Here is a 21,243-nt window from a genome sequence, read left to right as displayed (position 1 = left end):
GTTTTGCTGCTGTCTGCAGGTTCATCATTGGTAACCAGAAATGAATCTGAATATAGCCAAATACAAGCACTTAAATACAATCACAATGGACATCACATGACAGTGATCCACCTAAGATTTCAAAATAAATTTCAAGATAAATACCTAGCAACTTTCTGGAAAGTCCTTAAAGTAAAACAGCTTCAGACAAAAACAAATCTTTCTCATAACTTTTCATTCAATCCAGGGTTAAACAGCACACCTGATTTAATGATCCATAAACTGTTCTTGCTTTCTTTGCCATCCTCCATTCCTTATATTGGCTCCATGTTAAGTACTGGAAAAAAGTTTTAAAGTCCCTGGGATGATATTGAAAGCTGTACATGACCAGGGTCCATCCTATTTGAAAGAGTTGATATGCTACTACCCTATTGGTCATCTCATGCACTCCACTCACCTGCATAATGGCTTCTAGTAATTCTCAAGTTCTGGCTCTGTTCATCTGGATTAAGACCTTTTCCTTTTGTGATGTTGACCTATTTGATTTGCTCTGAAGTTTGCTTTATATCAGTGAGTTCTTCTCATTAACTAATAGGTATCTTAAGATTCTTGTGTGTGTGTGTGTGTGTGTGTGTGTGTGTGTGTGTGTGTGCGTGTATATATATATATATATATATATATATATATATATATATATATATATATATATATATATATATATATATATACACACATAGATTTTAGTAAATTTTCATTAGCACGAGGGAGCATATCTATGCTATAAACTGTGAGGATGATTCCAATGCTTTAGCCAAGCACGTTATAAATAATGATTTATCACATAAATTTAGATTTTTAGTAATAGAATTTGTGAGTAAGACACTTTGTTTAGGTAATCATAAGAATTATACTGAAAAACAAGAGACGAACTGGATCATTAGGATGCAAGCAGACAAAAATAGTGGTTTGAATGATAGGGTTTCTCTAAAACCATTTTTAGTTGATAGACCTCTACCACATTAGTGACTATATAGATTTTTAATAATGTCTGCTATTTAAGGTTTCAGTTTTTAAGTTATAATTCATGTGGCGATAGAAGGATAGGTGATATCTACTGATTTTTTAATATTTTTATATACATTTTTTCATATGCACCAACATATTGATATGTATGTGTATATGAATTTTGTTACTGCAATCATTTTTACATGCATCAGATGTATGTTCTTTTAAGTACTTTATATCTATTACAAAGTCAATTGAGCAAGTGACTGAGGAGTAAGTGCTCCAATGCTAAAAAAAAAAAAGATAAACCCAAACAGAAAGCTCAGAGACACTCCAAGGCTGTGGATGTAAATAAAGTTCTCAGATAAAAACAATTCCAAGTAGTAAACTCCAATAAATCCAAAGGACGAAGTTTGAAATGAAGAAAGATTTATTGTGCAGAGTTAGGTTAGCGCTTTCACCCTGTTGGGCTTCCTCAGACCTTTAATACATACAAAAAAGGGACACAAAGAATATATAGCCACCTAGATATGACATCACTTCCTACAATTAATCTATTTAAAAAATAAACAGAAAAAAAGTCATCTCATAAACATGCCCTAAAAATATAAATAAAAACATACATAAATGCATTCATAAATATAAAATGTAAACATAAGTAAGAATACATACTTGAATTCGACTTACAAAAAAAAAGTTTACTACTTGGAATTGTTTTTATCTGAAAACTTTATTTATATCCACAGCCTTGGAGTGTCTCTGAGCTTTCTGTTTGACTTTATAGTTATTGTCATAGCTGCTTTGTTTTTGAATGTATTGCAAATAATAATTAGTTTGTATTATCAAGCACATTTTTATGAATGTGTCTGTCAATTGATAAGGCTTGGTGCAGTGTTTTGCCTAGTTAGTTAATTCATCTAGGACTATAACTAATAGATGTGTATTGGGTAGTGTAACACTGCTATTGTGTGATTCCTATGAAGTACTAGATGATTTGGAATAATGTTTTAATTTAATTTATATTAATTTATTGGTTAATGATGTGCTTTTTCATAGGTTCATAGCTGGTACTCGGCTATCGGCCCAAGGGCCTAAGTAAGCCTAGCCAACAAGGTTCCCTGGCTTACGCCACCCAAGAAAGTTAATTTCCTGTGCCCCTGTTGAGCAGAGCCACAAAAGTGATCTCTGGGGTGTATTTCCTATTTCCCATCCACTCATCAATATTTTTCTTGAAGAGTGCTAATGAGGAACTTTGCTTGACATAGATGGGTAGCTTGTTCCAGTGTATAGGAAGTTTCTGGGACAGGAATCTATCCCTCTAGCATGTCCTGTTTATTGTAGGGACAAGGTTTAGGTCCCTAAAGCATGTAGCTCAGAGGGATTGGGATTTCTTTAGGTGTAGGATGTCCAACAGCTCTGGGTTTAACATAGCTTTATATGTTAGGCAGAGATCTCCTCAGAGTAGGTGATATGCTATAGAGTAAAGCTGGAGTTTTTTGAGACTGTCAGTGTAGGGTATCTGTTTGAGGCCAGTAATCCTCTTTGTGAGGTATGTCTGTAGTCATTCCAGCTGCTGCAGATGTCTTGTGAGGTACATTCCAAAAGGGACATTGTACTCTATAATAGGTCTAATGAGTGCCGAGTAGAGGGAACAATTACTTTTTTTTTTCTGGTTGAGAACCCTTTTCTGATGAGATGTGCCACATAGAAGGATTTTCTGCCTGCTGTGGCGATGTGATTATCAAAGGAGAGACTACTGTCCACCTGGGTTCCAAGGTCTCTTATCACACATTTGGTGTTAAGTAGACTGCCGTTTATGTGATAGTTCATGGGTACAGAGTTTTTACCAAAAGGGATGACAATGCACATTTTGGCATTGGGCTTGAGGCCATGCCTCTGACACTAGGCATCTGTCTCAGTTTGGATCTTCTGTAGGATGTCCACATCATTTGGGGACTCGACTATGGCTCCTAGTTTGCAGCCATCTGCAAACTTCGTTAGCCAGAGGCCTTCTGTGTTGGCCTGTACCTCAGAGAAGTAGATACCAAACAGGAGAGGTCCCAGGACTGAACCCTGTAGTACTCCACTTGTCATTGGTTTGAAGTCAGATTTGGAGTCTGCAATGTTTACAGTGTGGCTTCTGTCAGTGAGCCAGTTGGCAACACATCTTGTGATGTGGGAATGTATACCTAGTTTAGTGAGTTTAGCTATAATTCCAGAATGGGGGATGGTGTCGAAAGCCTTGGCGAGGTCAAGATAGGCTGTGTGAACCACCTTACCCTCATCTACGACTTTGGTGACTGCCTCAATAAAGTCAATCAGGTTCAGAAGGCATGATTTGCCTTTCACAAACCTGAACTGGGTGAGGTCCAAAGTTTGGAGGTTACCAATGTCTTTGGTTATGAGTTCCATGATGATACGTTCCATGGCCTTGCAGACCATGCTCATCAGGCTAATAGGGTGATAGTTCCCAGGATCAGAGGTGGCTACCCCTTTGTGGAGTGGGATAACTGTTGCTGTGTGCCATTCAGTGGGCACAAAGCCTAATGTGAGTCTATGTTTGAACATGGTGCTTAGGTGGGGAGCCAGTTCATTCTGAGGTTGTGTAAAACGCAGCCTGGGATGTTGTCCGGTCCCATGGATGCTTTACTTTTGGTTTTAGAGAGTGCATCTTTTACCTGCATAGATGTGATTACAGGGACTCTGCATTATTCCTGCATAGATATGGGCCCTTTAGGGGGTGAGAGGGGGATAAAATTAGCACTGAATCTATCTGCCAGGATGTTGGCAATATCAGTTGGTTCTGTAATTTTCATGCTGTTGTGCTGTAACTCAGAGCAGATCTGGGTGTTGCTATTGAGATTCTTGACATGGCTATAGAAAGCTTTGAGGTTGCCCTTAGAATCAGTGATGATTTTGTTTTCGTAGCTAGGTTTGGAGGATCTTTTAAGGGATTTCAGCTTCTTACTGAGGCTGACCAGGGAGCTCCTCCACTCATGGGATTTTACTCTCTTTTGCAACAGTTTCTTCCTTCTGTTGTAGAGTTTGTTTATGGCAGGGGACCACCAGATTGGCTTTCTTTGTTTGGAGGATAGCATCTTGGTTCTGTTTGGGAAAGCATGATTCATGCACTCGTGTAAGTGCTTATAGAATGCATCTGTGTAGGATTCAGCAGTCGTAACTGTAATGTCCATCTGCATGGGTGTCATGAAATTCACCACTTTTGTCTTAAGAAGCATGAAGATGGCTTTGGAGAAATTATTTATTGTGGTTTCCTTAATGGTGGGTGGGGGTGGGATGCAGATATCTAGGGTGATTAGCTTATGATCGGATCTGACCAATGAAGAGTTCACTTCAGGTGTGGAACACTGGTCACTCATGTTGGCAATGACTGGGTCTAAGATATTGTTGCCCCTGGTGGGGGTGTGGATAAGTTGATCCAGGGCATTGAAATTTATGAATTCCAGAAAGTGTTGAGCGAAGGAGTTGGTACATGAGTAGTTTTCCCAGTTAATGGTGGGGTAGTTGAACTCACCCATTATTAGGGTGTTTGGTTGAACCCTAATATTTTCCAGTATATCAAGAAAAGAGGAGTGGGAATCCTGGAGCATGGTGGGGGAATCTGTAGCAAGCTACAATTTGGATTGCAGTTTTGCCCAGAGTTAGTTGCACTTGAATAACTTTGGATACATTATGCTGCACAACTAGCCTGGAGGTGTGGGTATCCTTAATGAATATGGACACACCTCTGCTTTGGTGTTCTGGTCCAGGTTAGATGGCCAAAAGAATGTGGTATGAGTTATAGCCTGGTAATGCAGGGGTGCTCTCTAGATCCTTGAACCAGGTCTCAGTCACTGCAGAGATATCAATGTTCTCCATTTTAGGGAGTGCCTTGAGTGAGTACATTTTGAGATTTATAGTTCTAGCATTGAGTAGCATTACCCTCAGTTTTTCCTTGGCTGTTCCTGTTATGGTGGTGAATTTGTTATTTGAACCTTGCCTAAAAAAGGCACTATAGAGGCAGTAAGACCCTTAGCCAGTATCCGGAATCCCAGGGGAGACAGGTGCAGGCCATCTCTGGCAAAGCATCGTGGTCTGTCGACCATGTTGCCCCAGGCAGACTGATACTGGATCCCCTTAGAATGACACCAGAAGCTTAGCCAATTGTTGAAGTCAATCATTTTGTCCTTGTAATGCAGTATCATTCTGGGCAATGGCAGGATGTTACTCAGGGCTAGGGTCATACCTGCCTGGGCTACAAGATTGGAGAACTCTTCCATGTCTCTTTTCATGTAGTCCAGGGAGGTTCATCTTAGGTCATTCACACCAACATGGACAATGATAGAGTCATATTTTTATTTGTTGTGGAGTGACCTGAGTGAGTGGATTATGTGGCGGATCCTGGCACCTGACAGGCAGCTGACAGTAACCGCCTTGTTTACCCTGATGAATGGGACATCAGTGTGCCTGACTATAGTCATCTATGACTAGTGTGTTGTTGCTTTGCCTTACGGGCTGTGGTTTGTTGGCACCCTGAATTTGTGGGCTATGTGTCATTTGGGTTGTGTTGGGGGTGTGGAGGTTGTTTTAATTTCTGCTTTGGAGGTCTCTGTTGCTTGAGCAGATTATTATTGAGAGCCTCTGTGAATGTTTTTGTGTTTCTATGTGTGGATTTTGGTGGTGTAGGTTTAGTGGGACTATGTGATGAGTGTGGTGTGGTGCAAGTGTTTACCTTCTCCTCTTGACTGTCAAGTTCAGTCTTGGTTGGAGAGAGCTTTACCTCCAGTTTGGCTAGATAAGTGCATTTCTCACAGGTTGTGGTGTTGGGTGGTAGGAGGAGAGGGTTGTCTGTGTACATGAGGCAATTGCTACATTGCCCCAAGATGCCCAAATTCATCAGATAGACAGGAGAGAACACTGGGAGCTGACCCTTGGACATGCCTGAATAAAAAACTACTTTCCTCTAGACAAGGGAGGAAAGTGAGTATAAGAGCTGTTTTTTCCTCTAAGCAAGTGAGGAAAGTAAGTACAAAAACTGTTTTCCTCTAGGTAAAGAGGAAGGTTGAGTGCTGTAGTAATTTGTAGCTTATTTAGTGCTAACAAGTTCTGAACAAGTGATGAGCACAAATAAGCAAATTCAAGTGCTAAAACTAAGAATCTGTACCTGGATCTTGTGCTAGATAGGTTACCTAGTTCTTACCACTCCCAATGGTAAGCTAGAATGCTTCCCTCCAACACGGAAAGACTTGGGGGGCTCAGAAGCTTACAAACAGTCCTGGATGCAACAAATCTGTATCTGGACTAGACTAGTTACAGGAAAGGTGGGAAACAAGCACAAACACCAACTTTTAAACCAGAAAGTTGAAAGAGATGGAAAAACTGCCCAAATGGCCAATAAACTACAATTTCTGGGCCGGAAACCACTCATGTGGTAGATAGGCTACCTAGTGCTTACCACTCCCACTGATAAGCTAGAAGGCTTCCCTCCAATACAGAAAGGCTTGGAGGGCTCAGAAGGTTACAGTCTTGGATACAGCAAATCTGTATCTGGACTAGACTAGTTACAGGAAAGGTGGGAAACAAGCGTAAATGCGGGCTTTTAAACCAGAAAGTTGAAAGAGATGGAAAAACTGCCAAACAGCCAATAAACTACAATTTCTGGGTCAGAAACCACTGTTGTGGTAGATAGGCTACCTAGTGCTTACTACTCCCACTGATATGCTAGAATGCTTCCCTCCAATACAGAAAGGCTTGGGGGGCTCATAAGCTTACAAACATTGGCTTTTTTTTTATATTTAAATTGTTTAGGGAGGCATTTCTGTATGGTCTGATAAAGCATTCAAAAGGAATGTGAAAGCACTTACTGGATTTTATTCTTTGTTTTTACATTAAAGCCTGATTCCTTTTGGAGCCGTGGTATTACCTTGTGTTTTTTTGGATGTTATTGATTGCTGTTGACATCAAGGTACTTAACCCTCAAGTGCGTCAATTGCTCTGTTTTATCTTACTAAATAGCTCTATTTGATCATTTCTTATTTTCTTGTTTCCCCTTAGTGTAGTGGTTCAGCTGTGACTCATGATAGCCAGATGCCAATGGAGTGTCTTCTCTTGGTCCTCAAAGAAGATACTCCTCTATACTGGTTAGACAGGAAAACTCCATGGTGTTATTCCAAGTTCAGCTTTGGATAGGAACCCCCCTTCAAGTCATCATTAGCTATAGGCCCCCTTCAATGAACCATGCGGCTTATTTGGACCTACTTGTGTCAATCAAATTACAACCAAACATTCTTGTCATGGGTGATTTTAACTATTCTTCCACTGACTGGGAAACGTATACGAGTACCAACATGCTCCCACAAAGGTTCCTGGACTTTGTTAACATTAATGCCCTGGAATAAATACTATGCAATCTCACAAGGGGCTCAAATATTCTCGACCTGGTCCTCACCAACATAGATGACTGTTGCAACACCACAAGTATAGGACCCTCATTGGTTAAATCTGATCACAAATCAGCAACATTTGAAGTAGCTATAACATCTATAACATCTGAACTCCTCTTAGGTGAAATCAGACTAAAAGATTTCACCAAAGCTAATTATACCCTCCTACAAGATGACATAAATAATCTCCAAGCTCCTGTTCCCACAGATGGCATTGACAACTATACTAAGGTATACGCAAATGCCCTGTATGAACACTCACACAAATGTATTGACACAACTGTGCCTGATAGGTTCAAAACAAGGTGCTCAAGAAAAAACAAATCTCCCTGGTGGACATCTAACATTAATAAGTTGTACAAGATGAAGAAGTTGCTGTCTAAGAATAAAAAAGAGAGGTCCCAGCACTGGAAGAATACCCTCATCTGCTTGAACAAACAAATAAGACAACTTGTAAAATCCTCTAAAGGCAACATAAAAAAATAGCAACTATAGCTAAGGATAACTACAAGGCATTCTTCAGCTATATCTGTAACCTAAAAGGTAGGACCCAGACTTGTGCTGAACTAACTGTGGATGGCATCACATACACACTGATCCTGTGAAAATAGCTAACCTGTTAACTGACAGGTTTGGTGAAAATGTCATCCCCTGTCCACTCCAAACATTCCATAAAGCATTCCCACTACATCTCCTCCACCTTGCATTTCCAAAGAGCAAGTCATTAATGCTGTCTCCAAGGCAAAAACACAGCCTCTATGAGACTAGATGGCATCCCAGGTTGTGCTTTAAATGGTCTAAAACATGAGTTAGCACTTCCATTAGGTACTCTCTTCAACCACATCCTGAGTACTGGTTTAGTCCCTGCTGAAAGGAAAACAGCAACCATCATCCCTCTTCATAAAGTAGGTACAGCAACAGACCCTGGGAACTACAGACTTATAAGCTTAACCAGTCTTATCTGTAAGGCCATGGAATGAATCATCATGGAGCTTATAAATAAGGATATAGGTGATCTCCAAACTCTTGATCCGACACAGTTTGTTTTTTTTTTCAAAGACAGGTCATGCCTGTTAAACCTGGTGTCTTTCTTCAAAAATGTTACAAGAGCCATAGGCAAAAGTAAATTTGTGCATACAGCCTACCTTGACTTAGCAAAGGCCTTCGACACAATCCTACATTCAGGCATCACTGATGAACTCTCTCAGTTGAATATCAACCCTTATGTCATCAGGAGGGTTGCTAACTGGAAACCAGCAGAGCTGTCACCAGTGGGGTTCCACAGGGGTCAGTGCTGGGCCCCCTATTGTTTTGAATATACTTCTCAGACGTTCAGGCCAAAACAGAGAGGCTGTGGCTGACTAAGTTTGTTGATGACTGCAAATTAGGTGCTATCATTGAACTCCCCAAACGATCTCAATATACTTCAAGAGGGACTTACACAAACCAGTGATTGGTGACAAAGCCCTGGACTCAAACTCATTGCTAAAAAATGCATTATCATCCCCTTTGGTAAAAATAATATCACTGCAGACTATCATATAAATAATACCCTAAGTAACAATTCAGTAGTGAGAAACTTGGGAATGCACGTTGACTGTAGCCTAAACCTTGACCATCATGTGTCTAATGTGGCAAGGAAGGCATTCTATGTCACTCACATAATTAGCAAAGGCATTGCCTCAAGAACGAGAGGTTATGACACCCCTGTACTCGATCCTCATCAGGCCAATAATTGAGTACAATGCCGCCTTTGGTATGTACCTTACTAGGCACCTGCAGCAACTTGAGAGTCCTCAGAGATTTCTAACCAAGATTAATTCAGGGTCTCCAGCATGTCATACATTCATAGACTGAAGTCACTGTCACTGTACTCAGTAGTGTACAGACTACTTAGAGGAGACTTGTGCCTGGCCTACAGAGCAATCTCGGATCCAAACCTAGTGGAAATGCTGCACATCAGCAAGTCACATGGGCAAGGGTCAGCTGCTCCAGGGACCTTAACCTGGCCTGGGACATAAATAGGACCTGCTGGATAGACAGATATGTCACTCAGAGGTTGCTACTCCTCTGTAATAGCCCAGTAACCACCTATGAACTTCTGAACCTATGAAAATGAAAATTCCTGTTTTCTCCCCGTTTGAACATAAATTGTCACAGAAATTATACACAATAGAATGGGGTTATAAATACTGCAATGGAGTATAATTATGCTTGGTAGTATAGTTGGAGTGCAGACAAACTGACCTACAGTCACAGATTTTGTATATTGGCACTGTATATGAACTATTATGCCAGCAGTATCATCACGTTCTTGAATATATGAGGAGGGACTGACAAAGAACATTAAATTAAGTGCTTAATACATCCTTAGTGTAAAACTGTAATTTGGAGAACAGAAAACTACTTAACTTCTTCAAAGTGGCATATCAATAATAAATAGACATGCCAATCAGCTACTTTTCTAGCAGCTTCTGCTTTGCTAGTTTTCTAGCAAATTTCTATAACTAATAAGTACACAACAAATGAGCAATGTTTCAATACTAGGAAATGAATCTAACATTCGTATTGTTTTGCTATGTTTGAAATTGACCACAGTGGTAATACGACTTGACAGTATTTTAGAAAACAGATTGATAAGTAGGAGGCCAAAGACCACTGCTATTACAAGACAGCACCCTAGTTATGGAAGGTCTCCTTAGAAACATATCAGTGCATAAACAGAAACAGCAGAATAGCTCTAAATAGTTTCCTTCCAATTGTTTTCTAGCAGCACTATATCCAAGTTAGAGATATTCATCTCCTATTCTGCTCCGCTCCCCTTTTGGCTGATACGGAGAGCTAATGATAATAAAGTTCAGCTATCATTGTTTCCCCTAACACATGAGTAATATGGCAGCTAGATAAGTCTTGAATTTTGAGTGGTCTTAAATTCAGTAAACAAAAGTGTTTAAGGTTCATAGGTTCAAAGGTGTGTACTAGGCCAATGGCCCTGGAGCCTTTACAAGCCTAGCCCATAAAAGTGCCCTGGCATCATGCTGCCATTAGTTCCCAGTGCCTCTATCAAGAAGAGCCACTGGAGTGATCCCTGGGGTGAACTTTCTATTTCCCATCAACTTATCAAGATTTCTCTTGAAAAGGGCCATTGAGGTGCTCTGCTTGAAATGTATGGGAAGTTTATTCCAGAGCATGGGCAGTCTCTGGGTTATGAACCTGCCTCTCCAACATATTCTGTTGATTGTGGTAATGAGGTTGAGGTCCCTGGAGTGTGTGGTGTGGAGAGATTGGGAGTTCTTTAGGTGTAACATTTCTAACAGGGCTGGGTCAGACATGGCTTTGTAAGTCAAGCAGAGATTGCCTCTTAATACATGATGTGAGACAGAGAAAAGTTGGAGATTTTTGAGTCTGTCCATGTAGGGCATGAGTTTAAGGCCTAGGATCATCTTCATGAGGTACGTTTGTGGCCTTTCCAGCTGTTGCAGGTGTTTAGTGAGGTACATGCTAAAAGAGGCATTATACTTGATGATTGGTCTAATGAGGGAAGAGTAGAGAGACATGATGACCTCTTTCTTCCTGGATGCAAAACCCTTGGTAATGAGATGTGCCACATAGAAGGACTTTCTCACCACAGTGACAATGTGGTGGTCGAAGGAGAGGTTGCTGTCAACCTGTGTCCCCAGATCTCTTATAACACCTTCAGTGTTCAGTGGGCTCCCAGTGATGTGGTAATTAGTGGGATCTGAGTTTTTCCCAAAGGGAATGCCAATGCATTTTTGGCATTAAGCTTAAGGCCATGGTTTTGACACCAGTCATTGGTCTCAGTGAGGCCTTTCTGTAGAATGTCTACATCACTTGGGGAGTTAATAATGGCTCCTGGCTTGCAATCGTCAGTGAACCTGGTCAGCCAGAGTCCCTCCAAGTTGGCCCAGACTTCTGTGAAGTAGATGCTAAACAGGAGAGGACCCAGGACTGATCCTTGTGGGACTCCACTCATGACTGCTTGGCAGTCTGGCTTGGAGTCTGCTACTTTCACACTGTGGGTTCTATCTGTGATCCAATTTGCAGCCCATCTAGTGATATAGGGGTTGATGCCTGGTTTGGTGAGTCTATCAATAATTCCTGAGTGGGGAATGGTATCAAAGGCCTTGGCCAGATCAAGGTAGGCTGTATGAACTGCCTTGTCCTCATCCACAGCTCTGGTGACTAACTCAAAGAAGTCAACCAGGTTGAGCAGGCATGATCTACCCTTCACAAACCAAACTGCATGGAATCCAGAGTTTTGAGATTCCCTATGTCCTTGTTAATTAAGTCCATGATGATGCGCTCCATAGCCTTACCTATCAGACTCATCAGGCTAATGGGGCGATAATTCTCAGGGTCTGTAGTCACTCCCCCTTTATGGATAGGGATGACTGTAGCAGTGTGCCATTTTGTAGGGACAAAGCCTGAGGTGAGGCTGTAATTGAACAAGGCACACAGGTGTGATGCCAGTTCACTTTGTAGTTCATGTAGAATACAGCCAAGGATATTGTTGGGTCCCATGGAAACTGTATTCTTGGCCTTGGACAATGCAGCTTTAACCTGTGCTGCAGTAATGCTGGGTGCCTGACATTCTTCCGGTATTGTGATTGGTCCTTTGGGGGGAGAGGGGTAAAGTTGGCACTGAATCTGTCAGCCAGTATGTTGGCAATATCTGTTGGCTCAGTATAGGAGGTACCATTGTGCAGTAATTCAGAGCAAATCTGGGTATTGCCATGGGAATTCTTGATATAACTGTAGAAGGCTTTGTGGTTGTTTTTAGTGTCTGCCACAATTCTGCCTTCATAGCTAGCTTTAGAGGTTTTGATGAGGGATCTCAACTTTTTGTTAAGGCTAATAAGGGAGTTTTTCCAGTCGTGGGACTTCACCTTTTTCTGCAACAGTTTTTTCCTTTTGTTGTAGAGTTTGTTGATGCCAGGGGACCACCAGATTGACTTTCCTTTTTTGGAGGAGAGCGTCTTGTTTCTATTGGGTATGGCGACATCCATACATTTGTGTACATGTTCATACAGTGCATTTGTGTATGATTCGGTGGTCATGCAACTATTCTTCATTTGCATGGGTGCTGTGAAGTAAGCCACCTCTGTTTTTAAGAGCCCAAATTTAGCTTTGGAGAAGTTTTTTATGGTGGTTACCTATGCAGGGGGTTGGAGAGATGTGTATTTCCAAAGTGATTAGTTTGTGGTTGAATCTAACCAGGGAGGAGTTGACTATTGGTGTAGAGCAATGGTCGTCCATGTTAGTAATAACCAGGTCAAGGATGTTGCTTCCTTTAGTGGGGGTAAGAGTGAGCTGGTTCAGCGCATTGTAAATAATGAATTCCAAGAAGCACTGGGCAAGTGTATTGGTGCATGAGCAGTTTTCCAAGTTGATGGAGTGGTAGTTGAAGTCACCCAGTATGAGAGTGTTGGGTTGGACCCTAATAGCTTCCAGGGTGCTTAGGAACATGGAGTGAGAGTCTTGGGACATGGTTGGGGACCTATAGCAGGCTACAACCTGAATCACCATCTTACCCACTGTTAGTTATACCTGAAGTATCTCCGATGCGTTATGCTGGGCTACTAGTCTGGGGGTGTGCATATCCTTTATGAATATGGAGACACCACTGCCTTTGGTGCTTCGGTCCATGTTCTGGGGCCAAAATGTGTGGAATGAGTTATAGCCTGGTAGCGCAGGGGTGCTTTCTGCTGCTTTAAACCAAGTCTGCATTACAGCACAAATGTTGATGTTCTCCATTTTGAGATGTGCTTCGAGTGAGTGCATCTTGAGATTTATACTTCTAGCCTTGAGCAGCATGACCCTCAGATTGCATTTATTTATAGCGGTTACGGTGGTAATTTGGTCTTTGGAAGACCACCTAAAAAGTTACTATAGGGGTGGCAAGAGCCTTAGCCAGTATCCAGAAACCTTGGGATGACAGATGCAGGCAATCTCTGGCAAAGTATCGAGGGCTGTCAATCACGTCATCCCAAGCAGAACAATACTGGATCCCCTTAGAATGACACCAGAAACTTAGCCAATTGTTGAAGTCAATCATTTTCTGCTTGTACTGTGGTATCATTCTGGGTGACAGTAGGATGCTGCTCAGGGCTAGGGTCATACCCGCCTGGCCCACATAATCTGAGAGCTCCTCCATGTCTCTTTTCATGTAGACCAGAGAGGTGCATCTCAGGTCATTCACATCCACATGGACAATGACAGAGTAATACTTGTACTTTTGTGGAGTGACCTGAGTGTGTGTGTTATGTGTCAGATCCTGGCACTTGACAGACAGCTGACTGTTACCTTCTCCTTATTCAACCTAGAGAGTTGGACATCAGTGTGCCTCACTATTGAATCACCTATGATTAGTGTATTGGGCAAGCTGTTTTGACTTAGGGGCTTAGCTTCAGGGGCACACCGTGTAGGTGAGATATTTGTCTTGTGATTTGTGCTGTGTTGTGGTGGTTGAGTGTATTTCTGATTTGGAGGTGTCTGCTGTTTGGGTAGATTTCTATTGAGAGCCTCCATGAAGGTGGGTGCGTGGTTTGCATTTTTATGTGAGAACTGTGATGGTGGGTGTTCTGGAGAGCTATGTGTTCCATGTGGTGTGGTGCAGGTGTTGACCTTCTCCTCTTGACCAGCTATTCCGGTCTTGGCTGGAGAGTGCATGTCTTCCAGTTTGGATATATAAGTGCATCTCTCACAAGTCTGAGTGTTGGGAGGTAAGAGGAGAGGGTTATCTGTGTACATGAGGCAGTTGCTGCACTTCCTCAGAATGCTCAAGTTCACCAGGTTAATAGGAGAAACCACAGGGAACTGACCTTAAGACATGCCAGGAGGGATGGACATTATTAATAAGCACTGGAGCTGTTTTCTTATAGGATGCTTAGTGCTGTTAGCACTTATGGGTGCTACAATAATTGCTACAAGAAGCCAGATGAAGTGCTAGGCGAATAAGTTAGTTAAATGCAAGAGAGAAAAGAACTAGCAAGATCTTAGGGAAAAATTGAAGAGCAGATTTTCTGGCACCAGTAATAGTTTACCCCAGCTTAGTTGTGCTGTACATCATGAAAACATGGGCTTTTAAAGCAGAAAGTTGAAAGGGAGCTCAAAACCACTCCTCTTGTGGTAAATAGACTACCTAGTGCTTACCACTCCCACTGATAAGCTAAGAGGCTTCCCTCTAACTCAGAAAGGTCTGGGGAGCTCAAAAACTACAATACAGTCCTGAATAGAACAAATCTGTATCTGAACTACTCAAGTAACAGGAAAGGCAGGAAAACAAGCAAGAAGCAAATGAACAAACTGATTTAAACAAATTAATCAATTAACCAGTAAAAAGGTAAAAACTGAGCCGTGTTCCAGCAGTCTTCAATCAGACAAGTTCTAGCTGCACACTCCTGCTACTAGGGTGCAGGGGAACCTTCTCCAAAAAAGATGGCCTGAATTAGTGCTCAAGTTATACAAACAAAGCTAGATTCAGCAGGTCTGAATCTAGACTATGCTACAGAAAACAAGGTGCAGCAGTTTCAGAAAGAAACCATTCAAATAAGCAGGCACAATAAGACTTTAACCAGAAATTCCCAGCTCAGAAAAGCAGAATCTACCCTCTCCTTCCACAAGAGTGCAGACCACAAACCTTCTTAATGTAAAATAACTGGCCTGAAGCCCAAGTGCTTGAACCAAAACTAAGACACTTTTAGAATAACAGACACTGAGCCTTCAATCAGCAGTTCCCAACTTAGGAGGATGTAAGCTACCTGTCCTGCCACAAGAGTGCAGACCACAAACCTTCTTAATGTAAAACAATTGGCCTGAAGCCCAAGTGCTTAAACTAAAAGGCTTAGAATAGCAGTTAAAATTTAATCAGGCTACTAACAAGCAATAATAAATGCAGCAGAATAAATGCAATTGAGCAATTTAAGAATAGGCAGCAAAAGGAAAATAAAGCAACAAAGTAGGAAGAAACACAAATACAGTAAAAGCAGATGCATAAAGTGCAATTTTTTTAATATAGCAGTAGCAAACTAGCAAAGTGATGTAACAAATTAACCAATTAACCAGTAACAAAGCTCAAAACTGAGCCCTGTTCTAGCAGTCTTCAATCAGACAAGTTCTAACTGCACACTCCTGCCACTAGGGTGCAGGAGAACCCTCTCCAAAAAAAGATGGCCTGGATTAGTGCTCAAGTTATACAAACAAAGCTAGATTCAGCAAGTCTAAATCTAGTCTATGCTACAGCAAACAAGGTGCACCAATTTCAGAAATAAACAGATCAAATAAGTGGGCACAATGAGCCTTTTAATAAACTCTATTTATTTATTTTATTTTATTTTATTTTATTTCAGTTTGGTGACCGGGGAGGTCCACTGGGCTCGAGAGCCCGTTTTCAGTGGAGGCCCGGGGAGAAAAGCTCCACAGTACAATGTTAAATCACATAATGCAAATACTAGTAAAAAACAAAGAACAATTATTACAATCAAAATAGGTGGAAATTCTACAAAAACAGTTGGTATACAGTATGAAGTCATTTAAAATTAAGCAGCTAAGATGTTAAGAAGAACATCTAGTTCTAGTGAAGACAACAGAACACCTGTAAAGAAACACCCAACTTTACATCAAGCATGAGCCACTGTCTTTACTTTTTAAGATGGCATTACTGTCTTCATTCATCAATATTCCTAGAGAGCAACTGACATTTCTTTCAGGGGAAGACTAATAGAAATTAATCTGTACTATTAGAAATGGCAGACTTTTTATTTTCCTGATTAAAGCATTCTAGCCAGTTTGGACATTGTAGACGTCCTTATGAAAGATTGTTGGATATGTGGTTCTTAATAATTTATGAGGCACTCACTCATGCTATATGTAATACTTTCTTTAAATAAACTATATGTAGGTGGGTAATATGCAGCCACTCAGATGGGTCCTTGTACCCTCCAACTGTCCCTGACCCTTTATCAAGTTCTGAGTATAGACACTCACATATGTTAAGATAATGCATTAAAGGCTGTTTGCTCCAATTATTTGATCACTGGCATATATAATGTTTATCCATCTGGACAAAACCATGATATTCCCACTATGCCTCCAGTCTTCACTTTAGTAACCTTTTACTGCAATTGTAGATGTTACGGTGGGGTACTGTAGTCCTGCTTACTCAGACTACATATCTTCATGACTTTGGTGACAGTCACATTACCTATCATGCACAATAGCAGGTCATAGTGACATAGTCATAGTGAAAGTAACATATCTGAAGTCTTTTACCATAAACAGTTTCAATAATGTCTTTTACAAAGCTTCATCAATAGCAAGTATTATTTAGTAAAGAAAAGCACCACCCACATCACACAAACTGAAACAATTATGAACTGTTTACATCCCAGAAAGCAAACTAAATTAAAGTAATTAAGAACCCAAAGCTTATCCTACTGAAGAACTCATTTATTTTTTTCATATAATGTTCTGCTATGTTTGATCAGAGTTTAGAAGTAGCTCTTGTAATCTGCTGTAGGTTTATGTACGTGACACAGAATGACACAAAATGTTGTCAATTATCTCAAGCTAACATTTGAAAGATAGCTGAATAGTGTATTCTGAAATCCATCAGTAATGATATGAGTTTTGTAGTACCTGGTTTATATTCACTTACAAACTACATATTTATTTATTTAACATGTGTTTACCGGGAAAGTCCGACTTTGAACAAAGCCAATTTCAGTGGAGGCCTGGTGAGAAACACTCCAGATGTATGTCTTTGAAATATATAATATAATGAGTGATTCCTTTACATGATTTTCTGAGACAGTGTAGTGGGGATAATCACAAGATATCAGGACTTACCATGTAAAGGCCTTCAGGGAACACGTGCTGTGGCTTAACTTCAATTACATCTTGTTGTAACCTGTGTATTATTTTGATACACTACTTCTACCAGTGTAAAACTGACAAATGGGACTTCGATACACTCCATGAGAATAAACATGACCAAACTGTTTCACCCTGACAATCATTTATTATCCTCATTTTGGTGTATTGGAAATGCAAGCTTTGTGATTAGTTATGTTCTAGCCATCACTTTTTTGTTGTTGTTTGTCTTTCGGTTTTTCCCGGTTAGGGGTCGCCACAGCGGAACTCCAGTCCGCTAATAATTGGCAGTAGATTTTTATGAAACGCTGAGGTGCCAGCTCGACACCCAACCTTCAATGAAGACTCACCCATTTACGCACGTATGTCTTTCGAACGCTACCCAACCGCGGGGAGAACATGCAGAATCCACACAGAAGGCACTCCCAAGCTCAGCCGAGAATCAAACGGGAGAACCTCTTGCTGTGAGGTAACAACGCTACCGCCGTACCTCTGCGGCATATTATTTTACTATTTTGCCAATCAGATAAAACTACTAGACAGAATACAGAGTACTTCCTGTCTGCTTATGTGACTTTATCCAAGTCACACAGATTTTAAGTGTATCATCTAATACCTGTCATAATCTGAGTTAAGACCAAAAAAATTCCATTTCAGGTTAGTTTATATTCCAAGCATGATAGCCATTCACTAAGGTACCAGTGGTGTTATAGTATGATGTGTTAATTTTCACTTTTATGATTTTCATGTTTGCCATCAGATCGATTACTAGATCAGTGGTTTAGTGAGTACCTTTTCCCTTGATAAGAAGAAAAAATGTTGTGAATTGTAGATTACAGCTGAATCTATATACCTTTCTTTCATTTTTTTTTTATTTCATCTAAGGTCAGTCACTGAAAAGGTGATACATGCCTCCCCCTTGTTTTGATTTTAACTTTTGAGTCACAGTGCAAGTTCAGCTCACCACTGCAACTACAACCCACCAGACCCAGAGAAATAACTTTTTAATACCAAGAACTGCAAGATCAAAGTTTTTATTACTATTATGTAGGCAGTGCTTCCACTGATTTTAAAATATTTGTGATATGTAGCCACTGTAGGCTGATATTGCAAGTGGTGTCTAATCTCCCTTAATGACATGAATGACTATTCATACAGGTTAATGTGAACACTACAGATGGTACATTCCTATTATTTAGATTATGTTGCTTTTCGCATTGCAGACTCCATGTTTCTACATTAACTATACCAGTCATCATCTTATAATATCCATTACCACTACTCTAAAATGTGCACTGTTATTCTTCATAAGCTACGGTATAATAGCAGTCCTACTGAATGAGACAAATAAGCCATGTTTCTAGAACATTCAGAGTAATCACTAATGGGTTACTGCACTGTAAGATGTGTTGATTTCCACCGAGCAAAACAAAAAGTATACCTCGAAAAATGTTGTACATCTTCCTTACAGTACAAAAGGTCAAATCATGAGCTGGCAGATAGTCTGTAAACTATGTTACCCTCACAGCATGGATCAGCATAAACATACTTTGAGTTTTGCCTTTCTTATTATGTTTCTTCTGCAGAAAGTCTTTATGTATATTTGGCCAGAGAGGCTTCCCACTTTTTACTAAGATCAAAACTTGAAATCAGACAGCCATATAGCTGACACATGTTCTGTAGATATTTATTTTTTGCTGTGCTCTTTTAAAAGTATGGAATAATTCTATACCGTATCATCTCCAGAGAAAATGTATTTCAGCTATTTATTTAATTTTATTTTTTGTAAGCTACATATATTGGAAAATGGGTGAAACAATCCTAAGACACAGCACTAAAGCAACTAAGCTAAAATATCAGTATCCTAAATTCACGAAACATACTTATTTAATTGTGCATCAAGAAGATGCACAGAGTAGTAATAGAAAACAAATTTACTTAAACATATGCGTAATATATTCACCAAAGTGTTACCTATGTTCAATTGAAGCAAAAGAATATGAGTTATGCTTTTACAAAAAAGGTAATTTCTAAAAATGTAACTTGGAAAAAAAAAATTTTCCCCAGGGGGCAGGAACCCCTGGACTCTCCATGTGTAACAGTTTTACCCCCTACACCTTCTAACTTATCCACCTCCATGGTGTATTACAATGGAGGAAAAAGAATCAGAAAAAAAACACCAAACATGCACCACTACCTCTCACAATCTGACACACTGCAATAAAGTGAACCATGACATTCAAAATTCGAAGGCAAGACCCTCGATTGCATATGCTGCAACAAAGGTAAGGTATGCCCTTACACATTAGAAAATATTAACACATGTTTTCTTGAATAGTTGCAAGATATAGTATCAAAATATTATCATAAGTGTCAAATAACAACAGAAAAATACCACTACTTGAGTCAAATACTTCTATACAAAAACGCACAAGTGGCAAATGCATATTAAACATAATGTGATTAAAAACAGAGAAAGTATATTGCAGATTCCTGGAAGAACAATAGCAATAAAACATTCAACAATGCAAAGAATGGTACATGTTACAGTCAGAAGGGCAATATACTTCATTTGACTTAAACTGAGGGAATTACTTATATCAGTTAACTATACTGGATTAATGAAACAATTAGTTCAGTTACTAACATATAATTATACAGTGAAACATTCTCTGTATCAACCCAGATGTAGATCTGTATGCACGTATACCTTTAATAAGCCCATGGGCTTGCACATGTGCATGAATACTGAGCCAGACTGCCACTTTTAGAGAGCTGTTGAGATGTAAGCATGCATGTATGTAATGGTCTGTCAGTTAATCAATTTGTTTATATCTTATGTTGCTGCTATCCATCCTGATGTGTTTCTATATAATAAAGCATATAAACAAACTACCTCACCTGTTCACCTTGAATCATAACATAGGACAAGCAACATGGTGTCAGAATGGGATCCAGAATCAAGACCAAGAGGCACTCAGTTAATGTTGGAGGAATATAGAGGAATGAATCTTCTCTACTGCACGTACAACTCACAAAACAGGTCAAAAACAAATGTGTAACCCCCAAACCAATATTACAATGGTAAGGCACTTATTTGCACAAGGTATCAAAAGCTTGGTGAAACTTTTGCAGCATATATAACTGAGTTGAGAAATAAGGCTAAAATGTGCAGATTTGGTGATTTGAGAGATGAGTTGATAAAAGACAGGCTTGCGTGTGGTATTAAAGATGATGCTGTGAGAAAGGTTTTGCTGTGTGACAGTGATTTGACTTTAAATAAGGCCACTGAGATTTGTCAGATATATGAGGTCACAGAAAAGCACACAAATATGCTTACAATTGAGAAATGCATGCTTCCAGTATCTTCTAGTGCTAATGTTGATAATATACAACATGTGGTTAAGAGAAACAGGCCCAAGTGCATTGCAGCAACTGTGAGTCCTGTAACAGTCCCTGGTAAACCCTGTAGCTTTCTATCAAATTTAAGAGCACTCACAGTCTCAGTGGAGCACAAGGATGAGTCAGAAAAACTCAAAGCACATTCCCTCACCTAGCCTCATAGTCGACTGTTGTAATTGTGGTGGTAATTATGGATGTAAAAGAGAAAAGTGCTTAATTTTTGGTCAGCAATTCCACAGATGTAAAAAGTGGAATCATTTTCAAAGATTTTGTAAATCAAAAGAGGCACATTCTTTTATTAAAAAAGAACATTCAAAGAGACAAGTTTATCAAATCAAAAGCTGTGACCCTACTTTTTATGTTGATGGCATGTCTGTGCTTAAAGAAACAAACAATGCAGTAGATTTATAGGCAAAGAATGAAGCATTTTGTACTGTTTAGATAAATGGAAGACCCATAGAAGTCAAAGTTGACACAGGTTCAAAGTGCAATGTTATGTCAGCAGAAACATTTGCTAGAGTAT

This window comes from Protopterus annectens, chromosome 7.part0 (assembly GCF_019279795.1).
Source record: "Protopterus annectens isolate FY-2018-M chromosome 7.part0, PAN1.0, whole genome shotgun sequence".
Classification (NCBI taxonomy): Eukaryota; Metazoa; Chordata; order Ceratodontiformes; family Protopteridae; genus Protopterus; species Protopterus annectens.
This window is presented reverse-complemented; position numbering follows the sequence as displayed.